The following is a 26,074-nucleotide window of genomic DNA, read 5'->3' as shown; positions in this document are numbered from 1 at the left end:
TTGGTGTTACAGAATCATTGATTTAGCAACTTTTAATGTGTGCGTGGGGGTATACCCGAAGCATGCTGACGAGGTGGTATAATGGTTTCCTTAGTGGGAATGAAAGGGATTGGCTCAGCTCTCCGCAGCCCCAGAACTCATGTGTAACAGAACTTTCTGTTCAAAAATAACTTTAGCTCACTAGAGTGACAACCACTTTCCTTACTGGCTAACATCTTTTGATCCAGGAAAGATTTCTAATTAAGTTTAGAAATGTTTAAGGGTGACCCATATTTTTCTCGTAAAAATATCTAAACAAATCCAACATTTTAATGTTTGAGAGAATTTAGCCTATTCAAGTAACAGCCATGTGATTCTTGGGATTTTAAGTAGAATTTTACTGTTTATGTATAGTACCAGAATATTCAGGAGAACTTTAAGTTCACTGGATTCAAAAATTTAATTTGGCCAAGCATGATGGTGTACATCTGTAATCCCAACATGCAGGAGGGTGAAGCAGGAAGATGGCAAATTTGAGACTAGCCCAGGCTCCATAACAAGACCTTGTCACAACAGAAAATTTTAATTTGCTAGATCAATGATATTTAATAGTTGAGGAAGTTTAATTCATTCAGACAGGTGAAGTATTTTCAAAAGAAAAGGAATATATTGACTTTTGATGCAAGCAGCAGTCTCTGAGTGACCAGTTCTTTCTGGTCTCCTGTCCCACAGCTATCCTCTCACTTCTCCATAATTACAAAACCTAAGACCTGGACACACCCATACATAAATTCCTGAACTTAAATTTTCTTGCAGGGAAAGCCTCCAGGCTTTTCACGAATGATTCTCACAGCTTTTCAAGAAGTGATGTGAACAAAAGCCAGCTCCTCAGGTCAATGAAGTCGCAAGATCAAAATCCCCCACCCAGAACATAACCCTCCCAAAGAAATGTACGTCCCCTTCTTATCATCCAATTGACAAGCAACTTCTTCCCTTACCCTATACACTCCCAGAGCATGAGTGAAGGCATAGGCAACAGAGAATGGCAGAGTAGAAAAGTGAAGAGACGATGGTCACTGAGCCTCCAACGTAACCAATCATCTAGAGTATTTAAATAGTACATTCTCTTTTCTGGATTGTTGTCATTTCTTAAGTGGTTTGCTTGTTTTGAGACAGGGTCTCACTATGTAGCCCAGGCTGCCATTGAACTTGTGGTTCTCCTGCCTCCACCTCCTGAGTGTTGGGATTATAGGCATGTGACACCACACCTGCCTTTTTAGAAGTATTTATATAGTCTGTGTTTCAGTGCTCCTCTCCCTAATTTTACAGACTCCCCCTTCGGGTGCCATTAAATTAATCCTGCATCTTGCTCTTTCTAGATAAATATTTGCTTATTCTTCCTGATTCATGTAAGGGTAAGGATATTTTGAAATCTCCAACAGGACAGTTATTTCAGCTATTCACCTTTGTTACTTTCTAATCTTCTTGTAGTATGGTCAGATAATATGCTTCATATACTTTTGGGGGGGAATATATTCAGATTTTCTTTCTTTCTTTTTTTGTTTGGCAGTACTGAGGTTTGGACTGGGGCCTTGCACTTGCTAGGCAGGTGCTCTATCTCTTGATCCATGCCTCCAGGCTTTTTTTTTTTTTTTTGCTTTAGTTACTTTTTTGGGGGGGATAGTGCCTCACAATTTTGCCCAGAGACAGCCTTAGACTATGAAACTCCTACCTATGGCCTCTGGCTTAGCTGAGATCACAAGCATGTACCACCACATCTCCCAGGCTTCATGTCACATCTGAAGCCAACTCTTCTAGGTGTCTTATTCTGAAATTTCACCTTCTTGCGTTCACCAGCTTGTATCCCCTGACCCCATTCATCCCCGTTGCTGAGCCCTGTCAATCCCCAGAACCATGAGGGATGATAATAATTTCAAATAATAATAATATAAACCACTACATTTGGAGGTGATTTGTGAGGCATCAATAGATCACTGAAAACCACTGCCTTATTCTGAAGGCCTTTTTGCTAGCAAAAAGGTCAGAGTAGCTGGACACGGTGGTACCCGCCTTTACTCCCAGCACTTGGGACATTGAGGCAGGAGGATCATTTGAGCCCAGAGTTTGAGGCTAGCCTGGGCATCATAGTGAAACCCCATTTTCAATAATAATAATTTTTAAAAAGCAGGTGGAATGGGGGAGGACACTTATCCCAAAGCCTATGTGAAAGGTGGAGGCAGAGGATGGGGAGATCAAGGAAAGGTAATACAGGTTTGGGGGGGAGGGTAGCACTGGGGATCCAACTCAGGGCCTCATACATGCTAAGCACACACTCTACCTCTGAGCTATGCTCCTAATCCCTATGGCCGGTGATGGTGGTAGTGTTTGTGTGTGTGTGTGTGTGTGTGTGTGTGTGTGTGTGTGTGTGTGTGTGTGTTTTGCAGTATTGGGTTTTCAATTCAGGGCACCATGCTTGCTAAGGCAAGAGTTCTACCACTTGAGCCACTCTGCCAGCCCTTTTTGTATTGATTATTCTTGAGATAGGATCTCGCTTTAGGCCCAGGTGGAACTCAGCTGTGCTCCTATTTGTGCTTCCCCTCTCCCCATCCCAGTTGTGATGACAGGTGCACCAAGTGAAAACACCAAGTTTGTGGCCTCCAAAGCTGAGAACCTCACCCGCTCCAAGTACACTACCCAGGACAGGGCCTTCCTGCTCTGCAAGGCTGTGCATTTCTTTAGCTGCAGTATTTAGGCCAACACTAAAAATCTGTTGGGGCAGAAATGGTGTGATCCCTTCCCCAACCCTCGTAAGAGTCACGGCCGACACTCCTATAACAAAAGACAGGTTAAGCAGAGAAAAGCACAATACATTTATGTGATCAAAGTTTATGTGACATGGGACCCTTCACAAATGCAGACCCAAAGACCCGGGGAAAACTGTCCACTTTTACACTCAGATTCGATGAAGCACAGCCAGCTATATAAAAAGGTGATTAAAGAAAAAGAGGAAGAGCTAATGGAAACAGACTGAGGGCAGACCCAGCACAGCCCGTCTGTCTGGATTCTTCTGGGCCTCTCTGTGCAGAATTCCCTCCTCCTAGGTACAGACAGGAGCCCTCTGGAATGAGAGTCTTATCATCTATCAGACAAGGCAGGTGAGAGGATTTCTTTAGGGCGGGCTCTTATTCAGAAAGGCAGGATGAAGGTCACAGTGATATTTCTAGATTTTATGGCTGGCCATGGAGGAGAGGGGTTCTAGTTTCTATGACCTGCCTTGGGGAAAGGGAATTCCAGTTTCTCTGGCCTACCTTGAGGGAGAAAAAGGAGGAGAGGGAAGGGAAGAAGGTCAGAACTATCTTGCTTCTAACCCCTTTCCTTCAGTTCTTTTTTTTTTTATTTTATTTTCATTTTTCTTTTATTATTCATATGTGCATACAAGGCTTGGTTTATTTCTCCCCCCTGCCCCCACCCCCCCTTTCCTTCAGTTCTGAGCCTGAAGCATACCAAGGTATGGGGTATTGCTTTCTGAGCCCTAACAACAGCTTATGTTTGTGAAAGGATTTTCATTAGCACAACACTTTTTTTGGGGGAGTGCTTACTTCTTATCGAAAAACTTAAGAATGGCCAGGCCTCTACCTGGAAGCTTTACAATGGAGTCTTTCTTTTTTTAGTGCTGGGGATGGAATGCAGGTCTTCACACCCATTAGGCAAGAGCTCTACCACTGAGCCACATCCCCAAACCCTATGTGGAATCCTCAGCCCTCTGTGGAATCTTGATTGAGTTAACTTTTTTTATTAACAAAGCACAGGCAACCAATCTACCACCATTTTATGTTAACAAATATCTAATCTTCTCAAAATAAAGTGGCTCAAAGTATGGAACTTACATTTCTCATTAGGGAACCCTTGAAGTTTGAGATTATGTAATACCAAAAAATAAATGCTAATTATTAAGTTTTTAGAATAATCTCTTCTGGATGCCCACTATTATGGTAAGTAAGAGCCCAAATTAAATACAAGTTAGTTTTTAAAAGATGGCGAAGCAGGGTGTGATGGCACATGCCTGATTCTAGAACTTGAGTAAGGCAGGAGAATTGAGTTTGGGCCAGCCTGAGCTACACAGCAAGATTTTGTCTCAAAAAATACAAATTTTAACTAGTTTCAGGGTGTTAAAACTTCTGAATTTTTTGAGGGAGGTGGGGACGGCACTGGGGTTTGAACTCAGGGCCTTGTGCTTCCTAGACAGGTGTTCTACAATTTGAGCCACACCCCTAGTCCTGAATACATTTTAAAATAATACATTACAAATATTATAGATTCCATAACAACACTGTCTCTCACCTTGTTTGCCTATATTCAATAAATATTCCTTGAGGTGACTCATGACTGTAATCCTAGCTACTCAGGAGAAGGAGACAGAATTTTGGTTTGAGGCCAACCTGGGGCAAAAAGTCAGTGAGACCTTATTTCAAAAAATAAACTGGGTGTGGTGGTACACGTCTGTAATCCCAACTATGCAGGAGGCAAAGGTAGGAGGATGGTGGTTTGAGGCCAGCCCCAGGCAAAAGCACAAGACCCTACCTGAAAAATAAACTAAAGCATAAAAAGGGGCTTGGGGCATTAATCACGTGTTAGAGCACTTGCCTAGAAAGCACAAGACCTGAGTTCAAGCCCCGGTACCACCAAAAAATTAATACCCTTTGAGTGCCTAATATTAATAATGTAAACATTTTTAAGCTGGGCTTGGTGGTGCACACCTGTAATGCCAGAACTTGGGAGGCAGCAATGAGAATCATGAGTTTGAGGTCAGCTTGGGATATGCAGCAAGATCCCATCTTAAAAAAATAAATAATAACAACAAACATTTCTGAGCCCTTTTATATATCAAGCACTGTTACAAACTACCATCTCATCTAATCCTTATAAAAGCATTCAAGGTATATTATTTTATTTATTCTCATTGCACAAATAAGGAAACTGAGGCACAGGGAAGCTGAGGAACTTCCAGTTACTCAGTGGCCATGCCCATTTTGAGCCAGTGGTACAAAAGCCAGAACTCTTTGCTTTCTTTTCTTTTCTTCTTCCTTCTTCCTACCTCCTTCTTCTTCTTCCTCTTTCTCTTATTCTCCTTGTTTTGTTTGATACAGGGTCTTGCTATGCAGTGACTCCAAGTGCTGAGATTATAGGTGTGTAGCACTGCACCTGGCTGTTCTTTTTTTTTTTCTTTTCATTGTGTTGCCCAGGCTGTCCTCAAACTCCTGGGCTCAAGTTATCTTCCTGTCCCCTTGGAGTTGGACCACAGGTGCAGTAACCATGCCCAATTCAGAATTCTTCTCTTAACTACTATCCTCTACTGCCTCCATGTGCCCAGCCACAAAGAGAAAGATGTTTAAGACAAGTTCTCCACTTCAGAGTTTCCCTAGGGTGGGAGAGGTAAGGGAGCTTAATCAAGTGTAGGAACAAATAGCGCAGAAGCATACTTGATAAGACAGGCTTTACAAGGTGAGAGTTAAATACATTCATATGGCTTTTGTTTTTTCAACATTAAAAAAGGCACAATATTTTCAAGCTTACACAAAGAGAGAGAGAGAACTGATGAAGTCCTATGTACCCATCCCCCAGAGTAACTGCTATCAATTTATGACCAATCTGGTGTCATCTACACATCACCTGCTTTTTCCTCCCCATATCTCCTCCCTACTGGATGTTTTGAAGCAAATCCCAGACATTACATTATTGCATCCACAAATACTTCAGTATGTATCATTTAAAGACAAGAAATCATCGTAAACATAACCACCAATATAAACCTCTAAAATAATTAACACCAATACCTTAACATCACTCAGTCACTGTATTCAAATTAGCTGCTTCAGGAGCCACACGCATAGATTAATAAAAAGTCCAGTTTTTCCCCTGAGGCCCAATCCCTGGTGACTTATTCAAGATGCAAGTCTGATTCCATCTTGGCCCTGCTTTCAAACACTCCAGGGAGGAAAACGCTAGAGTCAGCAGTCCCCCAATGTCCACGCTCTGTTTTGGCTGGTGAAAACCAGTGACATCTTTCCCTCCAACCATCCTAATCCTCTGCTTGTCTCTCTCCTGGCTAGGCCCCGGTGGCTCACCAAGCAAGGCTGACTCCTCCCTCTGGGGAGCTCTGGGACAACACACCAAGAGTGGGGATCCCAAGTGTATGAGTCTTTGCTTTTTTCTGAAACACTCAGCTCTTGTTTCCACAACCCACATGAGATTTTACAAGTCCAGCTGCACCAGATAAGCATCTGCCTTTCCCAACAACAGTCTATGTTCACCGTGTTGAGCCTAGTCCATCTTCTTCCTTCTTGGTGACTTTCCCAAGGGTTCCCATGCCCCCCTCTGGCAGCTGACCCCACCAGGACCCTCTGAACCCATCAGAGAAGGGAAATTCTTCAGACGCTTGAAGGGCTGAGGCTCTGATTCCTCTAACTTCAGGAATCTATTTGACTTCCACACATACTTGCCCTGGGACAGTTTCTGCATACCAAGGGCTTACTGGGAAAGGCAGGTCATACCCAGCCATAAGAAAGGGCCTGTTATACCCCTCCTCCAGCCATGGCAATGGGAAGACTGGTGGACCAGGGTCTGCCCCAAGGTGACCTGCTACCTCCTTCTAGACAGCTTGTGTTGTTTTGCCTTCCTTTTGTTTGCTATTTAATTTTATTCATTTTTTAACAGATTCACAACCATTTGCGTGGTTCAAAATTCAAGATAACAAAGGATTTACACTCAGCTATCCATATTCATGGATTCTTTATCTGCAGATTCAACCTGCCACGGATGGAAAATATTCCCAAAAAGTGTCTAGAATGAACATGTACAAATTTTTTTGTCATTATTTCCTAAACAGCTATTTACATAGCATGCTGTGTTAGGCATTATAAGTCACCTGAAGGTGGTTTAAGAATCTAAGAAGATGTGCACAGATTATATGTAAACACACTGCTTTTATACAGGGAACTTGAGCACCCATGGATTTTGGTATCAGTGTGTGGGGGGAGAGGGTCCTACAACCAATCCCCCATGGATTCTGAGGGATGACTGCATAAAGTCTCCTCCGACCCCTGCCCTCGGCTCCTCCTCCCCAAAGCACCAATTTCATCAGTTCCTTGTGTTTCCTTCAGAGATAGGTTGTGTCTGTACAATACAACACACACACACACACACACGCACACACACCTCCTTTGCACATAAATGGTGACATATAATACACAGTGGCCTACTTTGATTTTTTTGGGGGGGGGGTTGAACTCAGGGCTTTACACTTGCTAGCCAGGTGCTCTACCACTTGAGCCACACCTCCAGCCCTTTTTGCTCTGATTATTTGGGAAATAAGGATTTACTTTTGCCCAGGTCAGCCCAGATTGAGAACTTTCTATTTTATGCTTCTTGCTGTAGCTGGGATGACAGGCGTGTGCTACCACCTCCAGCTTTTTTTTTTCCTGTTGATATGGGGTCTCATAAACATTTTGCCTAGACTGGCTTCAAACTATAGTCCTTTTGATCTCAACCTCCTAGGTAGCTAGGATTACAGGTATGAGCTACTGGCTCACTTTAATAGTATATATTTACAATCGATCCACAGAGCTTTCTGTTCTTAGTACAGCTATAGAATACTGTGAAGTGTGAATGTACAGTTGGACCTCTGTGTCTACAGATTCCAAATATAAAAGTCAACCAATCACGTACCTAAAATATTCAGGAAGAAAACTGTGTCTCTACTGAACATGCTCTGACTTTTTCTTGGCATTTCCCCTAAACAATATAACTGTTTGCATAGCATCTGCATTGTATTAGATTCACTGTCATCTAGAGATGGTTTAAAGTATAGAGGAGATGTGCGTAGGTTCCAGGCACATGTGACACCATTTTATAGAAGGGACTGGAGCATCCAAGGACAGTGGTATTAACAGAGGGTCATGAAACCAGTCTCCCACAGACACCAAGAGATGCCATACACCGAGTTACTTAATTGAAAGTCTTCTGTTAGTAGACTTTTAGACAGTTTGCAATTCAACTACTAATTAATGCTGTACTAATTAAACTTATAAATAGGACCCAGACAACTTTTAAGGAGTTGCTTAGATACAAATTAAAGTTCCAACCAAAGGAAGTAGTAAGATAAAGAAGAAAATAGTGATACATGCCTATAATCCCAGTGCTCAGAAGGCAGAGGCAAAAAGATCGAGTTTGAGACCAGCTTGGGCTACCTACTGCGTTCCAGGCCAGCCTGGAAACATAGTGAGACCCTTCAAAACAAAACAAAAGAATGATAGAATACTCTGGAGGACCACAAAAGACAGAACTTACTTTTCATGGTTGGAGGCAGGGTCAAAGAGATGCATAGAGCAGTTAAGACTGGACCTGCAGGAAAGAAAAATCACACAGGGATTCATTTAGGGGAAAAAATGAAATTACATTTTGGGCTGGGGGTGTAGTTCAATGATAGAGTGTTTGCCTACCATGTACAAGATTGGATCCTGAGAACCAAAAAAAAAAAAAAAGTTACAGTGAATAGAATATATAAGGGGGAGCAATTTAAAAATGCCCTCTAACTTAAAGACTACAATATTAAAGTAGCATTATATATACACTTGACTAAAGTATGAGGCTCTCCAGAATAAATTATCTGTCCCAGTTCTTAGGAACACAGACTGTGAAACACTAAAATGAAGGCAAAAATCCACATCAAAATCTCTATTGTCTCAGAAATTTGGATTTAAAGACATTCCTCTCTATTTGAGCACTATCCCTCGTAAGTAAGAATAATACTATTCTGCCCTTTGTCATTGATCTCTGCTTGCTACTTCTTGGCAAATGTCACAGGTTTGCTTTTTGGTTGGTGGGTGTAAGGTGAGTATAATGCGTTGAAAATAGCAAATTTCCCACAAACCAGCAGGGCAGACACGACACCCTTCCGCACTACACTAGATGCTCTGAATTATTAATTAAGACATGAAGTATATTGTTCAGTGTGTGAGATTATATTTAATTCCATTTACTGACATTCTGAGCTTGGTACCTTCCTAGGTTTGAAAATTAATTGGTAACAAGAAGATTTCTTTTGTATTTGTTCAGCAAAACCATACCTGTAACATGGACTGCAAACCATTTAAACTGACCCAGAGAGGTCAAAAGTCAATTGAAGTCTGGGATAGAATTCCAAATAAGACCTGGGAAAACAGCACCATCTATTACTAGCTCCTGGCACTTTCATTCCCACGTTCAATCTTTCAGAAAATTCTGTCTTTCCCAATAGGGAAAGATGGAGTTTGGTATCAACCAGACCTGGGTTCAAATGTAGATTCTGCCAAAATAGAAGATACAAAAGTATTGTTGCAATTATTAAAAAGGTTTCTGCAAAACACTTTGTGAAATAGATGGTACTGCAGCACATCACATAAGGAAGAAATACTAGAAGCATTTTAAGTGCCTGCTGAAACAGGCTTGCAACAAATAAATTATGATGCAGTATATTGTGAAGTGACCTAGACCAATTTGATCAGGCACACCTGAGGCTCTCTTGTAGCCACCATTAGTCTGAAGTAGGTGGGACCTACTTATTCCTTACCTTCCTCCCAGGCTACGGCCAAAATCAGCCACGTAAATATTAGCAAGCAGGTGCAACAACAGCTGAACAACCTCTTCAGTGGACTCAGAGGAATGCCAACTCTCAATCCTTACAGTGCAAGGTTGGTTCGAGGCAACAGCTACAGTGTTCTGCAAGCAGAATTCTGTTAGCCTTGAAGGTGGTATTAAACCAGAACGTCTAAATTCATGACTGGACAAAGGACCCAATACAGACTTAGCCTAGGTACATGCCTGGCTGGGCAAGGAATACCTCTAAAATAGCTCAGCCAATCCATGTACCTTGGCTACTTCTCTTTGTGGTCCTGGAGATGGAACGCAGGGCCTTGCACCTGCTTGGCAGGGGCTCTGCCATTGAGCCGCACCCTGAGTCCATTTCTGCCTTTCACACAGTGCAGGCTGGCATGGATGGCATGATCCCCCTGCCTCCGCCTCCCAGAGACTGGGATTTTAGGTGCACGCCTCCACCCTGAGCTAAGAGCCCGTTTCTAGTCACCATCGTGCAGATTATGCTCGTTAGCAAAATGTCTGCAATGGATGGAACATAAAAGCACTAGAGATGAAATACCAGGAGTAACTTTTCTGACTAAACCAGCTGACTACTCCTGAAGAGCAATGTCCTATAAAGGGCGACTGACTGCTCCAGGAGGGTAGCCTAAAACTAAATAGTGCACACACACACAGCCTGTATTTAAAGTAAATTAATTACTGCTACACACACACCCCCTACCCCTACACACACCACACACGGCCTGTATCTAAGGTAAGTTAATTACACTGTCTCTCTTACATACATACACACACACAAATACACACCACACCACATATCACACACAACTTGTATCTAAAGTAAATTAATCACACTGTCACACACACACAAATTCACACCACCCCACCACACACACTCCATACGACATGTATTTAAAGTAAGTTAATTACACTGTTTCCAACTTCTGGGGGAGCAGAAGGATGGCTGAGAGAGGGCAGAGGCAGAAGGGCTTCCTACGCAAAGCACTGTGGGGTGCTTCCAAGGTGCATTGTAGGATTTCTCCAAGTGGCATACGGGAAAATTCCAAGGGGCATTGTGGGATTTCTTCAAGTGGCATGTGGGACGATTCCAAGGGCCTTGTGGGCTAAAGCTCACCGCTGTGCCATTTGCCCTCGTGGAAGGACTGGGACAAAATGGTGAAGAAAGACTGCGAGCTGTTTTCCGACCTTTGGGCCCCAGAAGAGCAGTCTGTGGCTGTCCCTTATTCCTTTCACCGACCCCAATTCTCCAATGAAGAGTTCAGGAGCCTTCTCATGACTACAAGGGCTCCACCACCCTGTAAGTCGAGTCCCCACGAGATCCCGTGGAAGTACAAGGAGGGGAAAGAAACAACTCTGCTGTGGGGGAGAAGGAAAAGTTACACCAGGCTGCGCTCTCAGAGGCCCATTCTCTCTCTCGGGCCTCCGCCAAGGAGCGGAGAGAGGGTTTGAACAAGGATTATGAGGGAACCGAGTCGATCAGCAAAACAGCAAACTACCGAGCTGTGGGTGCCACCCACCACTGTTATCCGCAGCAAGGCTGATTGCCCCACCATAGAATCCCAGACCATGCCGACCAAACACGACATTGTCATCGGCAAGCTCACCCAGGTGCTTTCATACCTGAGGCAGAGTGCCCACGCCAAGAAGCTCAAGAAGGACAAAGGGAGTCAAGAAGCGAGAAATCCTCCAGAAGCCAATGTGAGCATTCTGAAATACACTGGGGGTCCTGTACCCTTTATGACCAAGACATCCTGGGACAAGAAACCGAAGAGATTCTGGGAACCAGAGCTTGGTAGGGAGAAAGACAGAGACCAGGACCAAGAGTGGGGTCAAAAGCAACACTTCAAGACAATGGAGGAGAAAAACAAGCACTACTGTTCTGAGAAGTCAATTGAAGATGATGAGCTCCTGCATGTCAACAAAGAACGCGGGTCTACCAAGACGTGTGTGTCCATGTTTGTTCGACCTGCCGACTGGGAGGCACTGAATTTCTAAAGAAGCCAGAAGACAACAAACATCTGGGAGATTTCTTTGGCTCATCCAACTGTTACATGGAATGCTACCCAGGCGCCATGGGCGACGATAGTGACGACGAGATGGAGTATGACAAAAAGGCCCACTTGTCGCAAGAAGGGCCCCTTACGACGCTGGGATTTTGAAACCCAGGAAGACTATGATGGGTATCTGACTAACAAAGCTGCACCCTAGTGTGTTATGAAGATGCCTGAAGGGTGGAAAAGCAGACACTTCGAGGAAGCCAACAAGAAGGCCAAGCTCAACTGTCAGTGGAAGAAGATTAGTAACATCATGGAGAGGAAGAGGGAGGCTGGGAAGGTTGAAGTCAGAAGACAGAAATACTAAACCCTAGTTCCAACTGAAGAATCTCCTCAAGGATATGCTGACTACTATTTCCAGTCTACCATTCCCAGCAAGGTTATAAGGTGGTGTGTGTGTTTGTGTGTGTGTGTTTGTGTGTGTGAATGTATACAAAATGTTACTGCACAATCATTTGGTTCCATTAAAATTGGTTAACCTGCAAATAATAAGGGAATTAGTTACCATAACACAGACAGTGGAATGCTGTGTAATGATTAAAAAAAGAACAAAATGCATTTCTACTTCCTGCCGTGATAGGATAGTTCAGATATTTTAAAGTAAAAAGCAGGGATATATAGCATGATTTTATTTTATGAAAAGTAAAATCAAATCCAACATTGAACAGGCATAAAGTTTAGATACAGAACTTATCATTACTTCTAAAGAGTGTGATTAGAGGGAAGAGATGGGACCATTTTTTCTTTATGCATTTGTGTATTTTGAAATATTTTATAAATGTGTATTCATTTGGTAACTTAAGTTTTAAAAACAAACATTTTTAGGGCTGAGGGTGTAGCTCAGTGGTAGAGCACTTGCCTAGCATGCATGAGGCCCTGAGTTCTGTCTCCAGGACCACAAAAAAAAAAAAAAAAGGAATTTAACACCGAAGTGATATCGCAAAGGATGCGGTGAAATGTTTACAAATACATTGAGTAAAATAGTATTGCATCAAATCGTATTATATTACCTATGAGAACCATTCTCATCTATATGCAACTCCCCCCCCCCCCCCCCCCCCCGCAGATTGTATTTTCCCAAAACAGCCATGCTTACATCTGCCCCAACCTACAGGCTTTTACAATGTAAATTTGACTTTGACAGGCCTCTGTTGACAGTTGGGGGGGAGGGGGACTCTGTGTTCCTTTATTCTGTGGTTTGAATGTTTCTTGGAAAACTCATGTTGAAACTGAATTGACACTATAACAGCACTAAGGTGGGGTCTTTAAGATTAGGTCATGAGGGCATTGCTCTCATGGGTGGATTGAGGCTGCTATGGAGTGAATGGGTTGGTTATTGAGGAGTGGGCTTCTGGTAAAAGAATGAGTTTGGTTTGGTTTTTCTGTCTCGTGTATGGTTGCTTGCCCTTCTGCCATGTGACAAAACAGCACAAAGGCCCTTGCCATTTGCTGGCATCGTGCTCTTGGGATTCTCAGCTTCCAGAGATATGAGAAATAAATTTCTTTATAATTTACCCTGTGTGTGTGTGTGTGTGTGATATTCTATTATAGTAGCAGAAAACGGACTAAAATACCTCCTCTTGAATTTGGGCAGCCCTATTTATCTGCCTTGGCCAATAGAATACAGAGGAAGTGATGCAGAGTGACTTTCCAAAACTACGCCCTAAAAAGTAACATGGTTGGGCTCCACGTGATGGTGCACACCTGTAATCCCAGCTCCTTGGGAGGCAGAGGTAGGAAAGTCAGAGTTCATGGCTGGCCCAGGCAAAAGCACAAGACCCTGTCTGGAAAGCAAAAGAACTGGGGCATGGTTCAAATAGTAGAACATGTGCCTCACAGGCTCAAGACCCTGAGTTCAGTCCTTAATAATGCCAAAAAAAAAAAGTTAGAAGACTTTTACCTGGCTTTCTCTGCCTCTTGGGACACACACTTGAGCCCTGAGCTGCCATGCAATATATCTGGTTACCCTGAAGCCACCAATGCTAGAATGTCCATATAGACAAGCCATATAGAAATAGAGAAAAAGAAAAAAAAATAGATGTCTGACATGCCCCAACTATTCCACCCACAGCTGTTTGAGTCTTCTCAGCCATGGTGTCAGACATGTAAATGAAGAAACCTTCAAAATGACACCATCTTCAGCCACCATCTGATTTCAGTGGCATGAGAGACCCAAGCCAGGACCAGCTAGCCAAGCTTCTCCCAAATTTGCTGACCCACAGAAACCCCAAGAGATAATAAATGATTGTTGCTGGAACTGGGGGGTGTAACTCCATGATAGGGTGTATGCTTAGCACGTGCAATGCTTTGTGTTAGAACTTCAGCATTCAAAAAAAATTATTGTTGCCAGGTGCTGGTGGTTCACCCTGTAATCCTAGCTAGTCAGGAGGCAGAGATCAGGAGGATCGCAGTGCAGTTTGAAGCCAGCCTGGGCAAATAGTTCTCAAGACCCTATCTTGAAAAAAAAAATCACAAAAAAGGGTGGTGGAGTGGCTCAAGGTGTAGACCCTGAGTTCAAATCCCACTATCACTCACACACACACACACACACCAACCATAAATAACTAGTATTTCCCCTTCTGAGAGAAGCCAGGGAAGGAAAGCCCCAAGAATCTGTTGACTCCGTATTTACACCCACACATATCAACAGCTTTTAGGATCACTGGAAGTTGCCTGACCTTGGTGGGACTGCTCTGTTTCTCTTTTCCCTAAATTTGGAATGTGAACAATGATGCTGAGACATTTTCAGGCCTGGTAGTGCAGGCCTATAATCCCAGGTACTCGGGAGGTGGAGGTAGCAGCATCATGGTTCAAGGCCAGCCTGGGGAAAAGCATGAGACCCTATCTGAAAAACAAACTAAAACCAAAAGGATTGGGGGGCGTGTCTCAAGTGGTAAAGTGCTTGTGAGGCCCTGGGTTCAATCCCCAGTTGGGAAAAACAAAATAAAACACAGTCTCCTAGTTTGGGCGCACTAGCAGAGGAAGACAGAAGACTGAATCAAATACCTAGAGAAAGGCAAGGAAGAGAGACACCTCACAGCCTTAGAAAAGAATGAGTGTAATTCCCTTTCCTATTCTTCTGTAGTTTTTCTCCGAGGTGCGCTTATGGTAATGATTGCCGTCATTGTAGCTATGTAAGTGCTCAGTGACCAAGCACTGTTTTAGGTGTGCACTGTTTTAAGTGCTTTACTCAAGTCACTTCATTTCCTCATGCTACCTATAGGATAGATACCTTTACCTGCCCCACTTACAGATGAGAAAACTGAGCACTGAAAGGTAAATATCTTGTCCAAGGTCACACGAGCAGTTGGATAACAGAGTCCATGTCTTATAAGCTCTTTACCCAACACAGCTGTTAGATACCATTGGATCCTGCCAAGAAAAGGCCCCTCTTTTTCATTAATGTCCAAAGGTGAGCAAATTAGCCATTTGTAACCAAATTATGTCTAATTAAGCCAACTATGTTTCGGTTTGGTAAAATTTGGCACATCTAGACTTAACATGAAAATAAGAGGGAAGAATGCACAGCTTACAGAACCACTGTAATAGCTCCAGGTATGAATGTCACTGCAGGTCACTGGAGTACAGGGTTAAGACTCACCTACTGGTGCTATAAACAACCGCCTGTGAAGAGGAAGGAGGGAAAGAGAGGAGGTGGCTGTTAGGCTGGAAACACCATGCTTAAGCCAGGACAAGTTCAGAAGAGGACAGAGAGAATAAACCAAACCTCCAGCTGCTTAGAAGGTTGAGGCAGGAAGATTGTAGGTTTGAGGCCAGCTTGGGCTACATAGCAAGACTCTGCCTCAAAAAATAAAAAGCCAAGCCAAACAAAAACTCCAGTTCAGCTAATGTATCAATATTAATCGGTTGCAATAGATACCACACTCAAGTAAGATGTTAAGCACAGGGAAACTTGGGTGATGGGCAGGGCACATGAAAACTCTCTGTACTCTCTTTGCAACTTGTCTCTAAATGTAAGCTATTCTAAAATTAAAAGTTCATTAATTCAAACAACAAACTCCAACTGGGGGCTGACCCTAGCACCAAAAGATAGTGTGACAATGAAGGAGAGAGCCAATGCCAGACTAGAAGTCTGAACACCAGGTGAGTTAGTAACACAAGCCTGTGAGGCCCTGACTTTAATGTACCCTTCCTCCCCCGCACCCCGCCCCTGGTACCTAGTTCTCACTGGAACTCAAGACTTGTCCAGAGAAAATGTGCATGTAGACAGTGACAATGCAAAGCTAGGCTTCCTTCATGTCTGAGAAGAGTCAGTGCACGGTGTCCCCATAGGCTGCTAGGTGCAGGGTCCCTAGTGTGGCTCTCCCAAGGGTGAGGGAGGGTATCTGGACATTGGAGATTTTTCATTAATAAGTTATCACCTTCGTGGATGGCTAGTGGGGTGGCTCAACATGCTGAAGTGCATACCTAGCAAGCGTGAGGCCCTGAGTTCAAACCCCAGCACCACCAAGAGAGAGAGAGAGAGAGAGAGAGAATAAGGGGTAGTCTGTGGATTCTAAGCAGAATGGAATCCCTGTGGGGAAGCGGAGGATCAAAGACCTGCTCAGGTGGTCAGGCATCCCAACAAGCTCCAGAGATTCTGGTTTTGCCCTGTAAATATTTTTGCCCTTGCCTCTGTAGTTATCTGGAAATTGAACTTCCTGTGCTCCCGTTGCGCTATGATTTGGCTATGGTTTGCCCCACACAGGTTCATATGATGCCTGCTTGATCACTAGTGTCAAGCAGTAAGCAAGGTTTTGTGGAATGAAGTTAGGTCACTAGGGTGTGGTTCTTGGACAGGATTAATGCAGTGCTCTTGGGATCCTGGTTAGTCCCTGCAGTGGTGAGTTGTTATAAAGAGCAAGCCTGGCTCCCTGAATCTCGCTGGTTTCCTGTCTCACCATGTGACTTTTTCTGCATGTTCTCCCACTCTTGTTATGCTGTCCTCCATGAAGTTCTCAGCAGAGGCTGAACCTGATGGAGCTGTTTAACCTTGAACTTTCAGCCTCCAAAACTGTAAGCAAAAGAAACCTCTTTTTCTTCATATATTAGTCTACCTCAGATATTTTGGTGTAGTAACAGAAACCAGAGACACTTTGCTGTCAGATTTCCTTCATTTCATACTTCACATATGAATAGAAACCACCATTTGTGCATTCATTCATTCCTTCCTTCATTTGTTTACCCAATGTCATGTGTTTACAATGTGCCCTGTGAACACTAGTCCCTGCTAACTTGGAGCTGCACCTTGTGAAAATAAACTTGTTCTTCTTTTCCCTCCAGAAGGGGCATGTCTCAGACCATGTCACTGAGATTCAGCAGTAAGTGATCAGGGCCCAGCGTTCACAGAGTACACTGTGAACACACACATTGTGTAAGGAATGAATGAATGGGCGGATGCACGTGTGCATTTTTATATGCTGGAGCACTAGGTGCAAAGTGAAAACACCCTATTTAAAACAAATTTAGGGGGACTGGAGCTGTAGCTCAAGGAGTAGAGTGCCTGCTTTACAAATGCAAAGTCCTGAGTTCAAACCCCAGTCCTACCCCCCCAAAATTTGGGGAGCTAAGACCTGGAGTGGAGTTCAGTGCTAGAGTCCATGCTTCATGTGCAAGGCTCTGGGTTCAAGTCACAGCACCAAAAAGGAAAAAAAGTAGACATAATTTTCACATAGTAAAATGTATGAGTCTTTTTTTTTTAATCTTTTTTCTTTTTGATGCTGGGGATTAGTCCAGGGGCTTGAGCCTGCTGGGCAAACCTTTTACCACTGAGCTACATCCCTAACCTAAAATGCATGGATCTCAAGCGAACAACTTGTACTTTCTCCTATGTATGTCCCCCAAGTAACCACCATCCAGATCAGGGTATAGGACATTGTCAGTATTCCGGGAAGTTCCCTTGTGCCACTTCTAAGTCTGCCTCCCTCTCTCTCAAAGACCATGACTATTGTGACTTCTATCATCGTAGAGTCACAGGACACACTGCTGGGACTCAATTTTTCAGGGGGATTGAGAAGAGCTATCCCGAAGTCACTGAAGCAGTCAACATCCAGTGGTTCAATTAGATGAAGCGCCCATTAAAACTTGGAAATGACACTAAATTAAATTAAATTAAACCTCAGCCAGGGTTTAATCAGGGAAAAGTGTTTCGGGCAGAAGGGCTCCATACTGATCACGTAAGGTGCTGGAGAAGCACAAGTTGAGGGACTGTCCCTGGGCTATTGGTTTAAAAATCACACGAAGTTTTTAGCTTTCTAGTCCCTGAGATACGACATGAATCTTAGGAGGAGTGGAAATGGAATGACACAGCTTCTGAGTGATAATCTGGGTACATGACAGGTCTTTGATGAGACAATAACCACACACCTCAAAGACACTAAATGACTTTTGATCCATCATGATTTTGCTGTTGTAGATCAAAAGAATTGACAGACCTCAAAAAAATTAAAAAGAATGAATGAATGAATCAGAAGGCTGAGGTTTGTCAGTATAAACATGTGATAAAGAACCTGAGAGAGAAATTTTGACAGTACTAGGGTTTGAACTCAGGACCTTGTGCTTGCTTAGGCAAGCACTCTACCACTTAAGCCATATCTTCAGCCCTTTCCACTTCAGTTATTTTTCAGATAGGATCTCATGCTTTGTCCCCTGGCTGACCTTGGACTGAGATCCCCCTATCTCCACTTCCCTTATATCGGGGATTAGTGGTGTGATGCACCATGCCCAGCTTGTTCTTTGAGATATGGTCTTGCTAACTATGTTTTACTTTTTTGGGGAGGGTGGATTGGGCTGGCTCATGTTTTGTTTTGTTTTTTAACAGTGCCGGGGATGATTCACACATGCTGAGCAAGCACTCTACTGGTCCCCCAGCCCTAGAATGTGCTCATTTTAGTTGGGGCGTTTTTTGGTCACAAGCCCCAGACAGCCAATCAGACCAGCTGATGCAAAAGAGGAGGTTGACCACACACCCATTAGGATGGTCAGTGTTAAAAAAAGAACAGAAATTAACAAGTGTTGGTGAGGATGTGAAGAAACTGGAACCCTTATGCACTGTTGGAGGAATTGTAAAATGGTACAGCATCTATGGAAAACAGTATGTCAACTTTTCAAAAAGTTAAAAATAGAATTAGCACATGATTCAGCAATTCCACTTCTGAGTATATACCTCAAGGAATTGAAAGTAGTGTCTTGAAGAGATGATTGCACACCCATGTTCACAGCAGCAGTATTCACGATAGCTAAGAGGTGAAAGCAACCCAAATGTCCACCAACAGATGAATGGATAAACAAAAAACAGTGGAATACTATTCAGCCTTAAAAAGGAAGGCAATTTTGACCTGTGCTACAGCATGAATGAACCTTGAAGATATTACGCTAAGTGAGATAAGCCAGTCACAAAAGACAAATACTGTATGATTCCAGTTACATAAAGTATCTAGAGTAGTCAAATTTGGGACTGGGGATATAGCTCAGCGGTAGAGCACTTGCCGAGCATATGTGAAGGGTTTCATTCCCAGTGCCACAAAAAAAAAACAAAAACCCAGAGTAATTGGGTGTGGCAGTACACACCTATAATTCCAGCTACTTGAGAAGTAGCAATCAGGAGGATCTTGGTTTGAGGCCAGACCTGGCAAAAAGTTATCAAGACCCCATCTCAACCAATAAGTCCAAGGCCTGCCCCAGGCAAATGTACAAGATTCTATCTGAAAACTAACTAAAGCAAAAAAAAAGCCTGGGGCGTGGCTCACGTGATGGAGTGCCTGCCTAGCAAGTGTGAAGTCCTGAACCCAACCCCAGCACTGCCAAAAGCAAAATAATAACACAGTAGTTAAATTCATAAAGACAGAAAGCAGAATATTAGTTGCCAGTGGCTGGGAGAATGGGGAGTTATTGTTTAACAGACACGGAGTTTCAGGTTTACAAGATGAGAGTTCTGGAGACGGATGATGGTGACAGCAGCATATGATGTGAATGTACTTAATGTCACGAAACTGTACACTTAAAATGGCTACGATGATAAAATTATGTTATGTGTATTTTAGCACAGTTACAGTAAAAACATTTTTATTAAAGAAAAAGAGGAAGTTGAGTTCTGGGGCATCACACATATTTTTAAGTTAGGGAATGCAATTGAATCTTTCCAGGGATAAGAATCAAGAATTTCAAAGCTGGCAGGAACTGCAGACACATTGCAACTTCCTGTCTACTTGACTCTGGGTCTTGGCCTCATTCCTCTCTTTCTGATTATATGGCAAAAGATGGTAACACAGGCTGGTGGAGTGACTCGAGGTATAGAGCACCTGCATAGCAAGCAGGAGGCCCTGAGTTCAACCCCCGTACTGCACACACACAAAAAAAGATGAAGCCAGGCACTGGTGGCTCAGTCTCAACGCAGTGATTGGGAGGATCACGGTTCAAGGCCAGCCGAGCAAAAAGTTCATGAGACCCCCATCTCAATCCATGGCACAGTGGCTCCTGCCTATCATCCCCAGCTATACAGAGAAGCATAAATGGGAGGATTGTGATCCAGGCCAGCACAGCATGAAGAAAGATCCTATCTTAAAAACAACCAATGAAAAAAGGGCTGGGGACATGGGTCAAGTGGTAGAGCATCTCCTCAGCAAGCTCAAAGCCCTGAGTTCAAACCTGCCTCCTTGGCTCAAGCAGTAGAGTGCCTGCACAGGTTAGCAAGTGTAAGGCCCTGAGTTCAACCTCTAGTACCACAAAAAAAAAGAAAGAAAAGAAATGAAAAAAGAAAGATGAAGCCAGGCATAGTTGCTCATGTCTGTTGTACTAGCTACTTGGGAGGCTGAGATCAGGAGGATCGCTATTCTAGGCCAGCCTGGGTGAAAAAATCTTAGAGACCCAATCTTAACAGAAAAAAGTTGAGAGTGCAGAGGAACATGCCTGCCATTCCAGCAATGGAGGGAAGCTTAAAATGGGAGGATCATGGTCCAGGCCAGCCTGGACAAAAAGCAAGGCCCTATTTCCAATATAACCAAAGCAAAAGGGGCTGGAAAGGGCTCATTCCTGCAGTACAGATGGGTACAACCAAGCCTGAGACTAGAAGCATTTACTCAGATCCTGTACTCACCAAGCCAGTGCTGAGTAATTAGGAGCCTGCTGTCACTTGCATTTTTGAGTGCTTGTTTGGAGGTTCTAGCAGGGAGTACAGCTACTCTTATACCCTCTATTGGGGATGGTTGTCCTCTGAGAGGGGTGTATGTGGAGCAGTGAGGGAGGAAGACATCTGCCTAGCCAGCTAGATCAGCCAAGTCAACCTTTGTGATCAATGGGGTGACAGATGTCACAGCCAGATCACCCTCACATCAGTCACTTGCATTTTTGGAGAAAATACACTAAACAGGTTGGCACAAATTATGCAGACTACCGCATACTTACATATCTCATTGTAAATTAACAGGTCTTATAAGTTTCTTATTTTGGGTCAATGTCACCAGCTAGGACAGCAATGTTACTCTGGGCTGCTGGCAGAACTGGGGTTCTCAGGCTGGAAGGCTGAGGACTGGCTTCTGTCTGGTGGTGAATGCCCTGAGATATCTTGGATGACAGTTGTTAGCATGGCAGCCACAAGAGGCCTTTCTTTAGAAATGTCCATACTCACTGAAGGCATGTTTTGTAAACACCAGATTCTCCAAACATAAATTGAAAACACATACAAATATATCCTACCAAGTAAAAGGGAAGTGTGCCTTCTCATGCTTTTTTTCTGTTGCTGGAGATGGAACCCAGGGCCTCACACATGCTAGACAATTGCTGTATCACTGAGCTATACTCCTAGCCCCTTCTTGCATTTCCTTATATTTTTGCACATATACTTCATTCTTAAACAATATGGGGGTTTTTCTGGTCTGTTCTGGAACTTCCTATAAGTAGAATTGTACAGTTTGCTTCTTATTTATGTTATATTACACATAATTTTGTAATAGTTATGTTTATTCATTTTCCTTGTAGTATAGTATTGCATTATATGAAATATATCACAATTTATTACCCATCCTACTGTTAATGAACATTTAAATTGCTTCCAGTTTGGGGCTGTTAGGAGCAATTTTTTTTTTTTTTGCAGTGCTGGGGTTTGAACTCAGGACCTACACATTGAGCTACTCCACCAGCCCCCTTTTTTTGTGTGCGTGATGGGTTTTTTCCAAGATAGGGTCTCATGAACCATTTGCCCCAGGCTGGCTTCGAACCTCGATCCTCCTGATCTCTTCCTCCTGAATAGATAGGATTACAGGCGTGCCCATTAGGAGCATTCTTATACACGTATTCTGGCACACATACGTGCTTATTACTGTAGCATTTATTCCAATAAGGTGAACTGATGAGTCATGGGATATGGGTATCTTCAACGTTAATAGATTAGGCAATATTCTCTGATATCACTGGACCAATTTATACTCCTACTAGCCTGACATGAGAGTTTCTGTTGACTCACAGTCTTTGCCTACCCTTGGCATGGTCAGACTTTTTTATTTTTTGGTAGCACTGGGATTTGAACTCAGAGCTACACACTTGCTAGGCAGGGAAACTTACCGCTTTGAACCACCCTGCCAGCCCTATTTTTGTGTTGGGTATTTTCGAGATAGGGTCTCAAAAACTATTGGCCCAGTCTGGCTTCAAACCGTGATCCTCCTGATGTCTGCCTCCTGAGTAGCTAGGATTACAGGCGTGAATCAAAGGGCTTGGCATGGTCAGACTTCTTAATGTTTGCCAACCTTGTGGTGTGTTGTGGTTATCTCATGGTTTCAGATTTGCATTTCCCTAATAATGAGGTTGAACATCTTTTTCTATATTTATTAGCTGACATTTGAATCTCCTCCTTTGTAAAATGACTGTACAAGTCTGTTGCCCATTTTTTCTATCAGGTTGTCTTTTTTTTTTTAAATTAAGTTGTAGGAGTGCTTCAGATATTCTGGATACAACTCACCTTTCTCCTTTTTGTGGCTGTATTTTCACTTAGTTTGTGGTGTCTTTTTTAACCAACAGTTTGACATTCACAAACTGTAGTACAGAGATTTGCCACGTACCTCACACCGTTTTCCCTGTTGTTGACATCAGCATAGCCCATTTGTCACAATTAATGAACCAATATTGATCCTCCATTATTAACTTAAGTCCATACTGTATTCACACTTCCTTTTTCTGTTGCAGGATCCCATCCAGGACACCTCATTACATTTAGTCACCATATCTTCCTAGGTGCCTCATGGCGGTGACAGTTTCTCAGACTTGCCTTATTTTTTTTTTTTGGTCATTTTGACATTTTCCAGGAGTAGTGATTAGGTGTTTTGTAGAATGCTCATCTATTGGAATTCGTCTGCTGTGTTTCTCATGATTAGACAGGGGTCATGGGTTATGGAGGACTATCATATAAGTGAAGTCCCATGTTCATTACATCATATCAAGGGTACCTACTGTCAACATGGTTTATCACTGCTGATGTTGACCTTGACTGTCTGGTTGATGTAGGGTTTGTCTGATTTCTGCATTGTAAAACTACTCTCCTCTCCCTTCCTCACCTTTCCAAAACAGAAATTCTTAATTTTAATTGAAGGCTGGGGGTGTAGCTCAGTGTCAGAGTACTTGCTTAGCATGCAGGAGACTCTGGGTTCCATTTCCAGCACTGCAAGTAAATAATATTAATAACTGAGTGGGGGCTTCAAGGTCTTGGGGGGATAGCACAATCTTGACCTTGGTCTCTACAAGGCTCCCAGAGATGGGTGATTTACAGAGACCAGGCCACCTCACCAAGCTCACTCTGGATCTCTCAAAACTCACTGCTAGAACTAATTGGGAGGGAGGGGGCAGTGTTAGGGAAGCCAAGAGAATTGTGCATTCTTTCAAATCATACATGTAAACCTCCAGGTTTGAAACTCTTCTTTTTTGTTTCTCCTCTGAGAGTTCTCTCCTCAGGACAATGGAGGACTGGAGTCTTGGCTATTTGGCTTAAGGAGAGGGGTATGTTGATGGGGAGGAAGGCTTCCTATCAGCTACCAAATAGGTCATTAGTGCAAATATTATCCTGCCACACATACACATCCACCTGTAAATGCTTAATGGAAATGTTAACTGCACATCACCAGTTGTTTATGGAGCACTAAAGACTGAATCAGAAGGGCTGTGTTCATAAAGCAGAACTGCTGACAATTCACAGTGTGACCTTGAGGACATATGAACTTCCTTAGTTTTCAATGTCATAATCTGTGCAACAAGGAGATGGCTTCCTACAGTGTTTATCTTGATGAATTCCAAGGATATAAGAAGTAGCTATATCCCTTTGAGACCTCAACTGAAAAGGCATCTTTGATGTAAAGGATAAGCTGTTTGCCCTTAGCCAAAACGAGGATATTATTTCTCAAGCCATAAACAGAGTTTGAAATATTGTGAGGATTACAATCTGTGTGTGTGTGGGTATTTTATATTCAAGTCCACTTGTAACGTTTTTGCTATTCCTCAATTTAAAAGAAACAAGAATGTCCTAGAACCCTTTTAAGAATACTTTTAAGTGTTCTTTTAAGTCACTCCTTCCCTGTTTCTTTAGGCTGGATGGGCTTGTAGCTCTGCTCCACTTTTACCAGAGTATGTCCCTAAATAAAGGTACTTTAGATAAACTCTTGCAGGCCTCTGGTTCAAAACTGGTCTAGGATATGCAGCAAGATGGACAAAGAATGAAATTTTAGTTGGTGTGCAAAGGAGTAAATTCATCATGCCTAAAATGATTTTTTAATGATTAATTTGTTTTCAAACTAGTCATGATAGAATTGACGTTTTGGAAATTAGCTGCTTTAGACATTTTGCTTCTATATAATAATTTCACATTCCCGATGGGAAAATATCCCTTCCCCCTTTCAGATTTCTTTAAAATCACATTTGCGCAGATTCACAACTGGAAAAAATGCAAATTTGAGAGTTTTCCCAAGGTTGGGTGAGGAAATCCAGACTCTACTCTCTAAACTGAGAATAGCTTTCATAAGCAGAGTAGGTTCTATAAAGTGCAAAGGGAGTATCTGGGGAGTGTTTTTCTGATTCCAGTTTTCAGTTGCATAAGTTTTTTCACCAGTGGGTGTGTTGCTCAGGGAACTCCTGGGGTCACTGCTTTCAACCCACTGTCTTTTTTTTCCTCCCTCAGTTAATTTCAAAAAGAAAATGGAGGCTGTGAACTGAGGAAGCAATCAGACATTTTTTCCTTTAACAAGTCTGTTTTAACATTTGTGCACTGAACAATGCTCCACCACCTTCAATAGCCCATTTCCTAAGGAATCCTTTCCTACCAAATGATATGTAGCTTTTTTGTGTACAGTTCCAGATCCTTAAGAAATATGTCCATAACTTTAAAAGTTTTAGCTCTATGTGTCCCCCTCTGCTGTAAAATCTCTTCTTTTATCAAACTAAACAGTTAGTGCTCAACCTCAGGGGGGCTTTCTCCCTGACATTCTTCAGTTTTTCCTGTCTGGAAGAATCTCCCCACCTCATCCCTTTGCATATTGAAATAATACCCATCTTTCCAGGTCATCATTTTCTAACCACAGATGCTGCATGGTGTCACTTCTTGCCTCTCTTGCAAGACTTTGAGGTGGGAGGAGAATCCTAGTCTAATTAGTAGGTCCAGCCCTCACATACCCTCACGGAACACCTTGACCAGATTGGAACCTGAGGAACACATGAAGTAATTCATGTTCTGTCGCATCACTCCTTGTGGATCGCAGTGTTTGGAGGGAGGGTTGTTAGATATAGCAAATCAAAGTACAGGATGACCAGTTATATTTGACTTTCAGATAAACGAATACTTACCTTAGTATGTGTTCCATAAAATATTGGAGACATACTAAAATTATTATGTATCTAAAATTCAAATTTAAGTGTGAGTCCTGTACTTTACCTAGCACCCCTACTGGGAGAGCAGGGATTCCCCGAGGCTCCTGGCTTCCTCACTGCAGGTGCTCAACATCTGTGTACTTATTTAAGCGGAACCAGACCTAGCCCTGCAGTTTCCGTAGCTAGCATTTGTAACGGGGCGGAGGCGCACGACCTGGAAAAACAGACACCCGTATTGGAGACCGTTACCAGACACTGGACAAAGGATCCGCACTCCGGAGGCAGTCTAACTCGGAGGGCTCTCGGGACCCTAGACCAGCTCCGACGCTCAAGTCTGACGACTTGCCCTACCCTTCATCTCGTGACCGGTCATCTTGGGCTGGGGGCGGGACTGCCTGGCTCTTCAATCCTTGACTACTATTGGCAGGGAATTCCATCCATTACTTTGTGCCCCGCCCCAAAGGCTGACGTTTCCCAGGCTACGCTCTCCCGTAACGCGCGGCGCAGCTGCCGATTGGTTAAGAAAGCGGCAGCCGTCCTGGCGCAAC

At 43.1% G+C, this 26,074-nt stretch overlaps 1 long non-coding RNA gene across 1 annotated transcript; it reads right to left on the bottom strand.

Moving 5' to 3' along the window:
* Nucleotides 1-4,941: 4,941 nt before the first annotated feature.
* LOC141419885 (uncharacterized) lies at nucleotides 4,942-26,071 on the bottom strand. The gene is made up of 3 exons (XR_012444603.1): nucleotides 25,776-26,071; nucleotides 8,326-8,379; nucleotides 4,942-5,398 (listed from the first exon to the last, which is right to left on the bottom strand). It is a non-coding gene; the product is annotated as an uncharacterized lncRNA (long non-coding RNA).
* Nucleotides 26,072-26,074: the final 3 nt, after the last annotated feature.

The sequence above is a fragment of the Castor canadensis genome, chromosome X (assembly GCF_047511655.1).
Source record: "Castor canadensis chromosome X, mCasCan1.hap1v2, whole genome shotgun sequence".
Lineage (NCBI taxonomy): Eukaryota > Metazoa > Chordata > Mammalia > Rodentia > Castoridae > Castor > Castor canadensis.
This window is presented reverse-complemented; position numbering and strand designations above follow the sequence as displayed.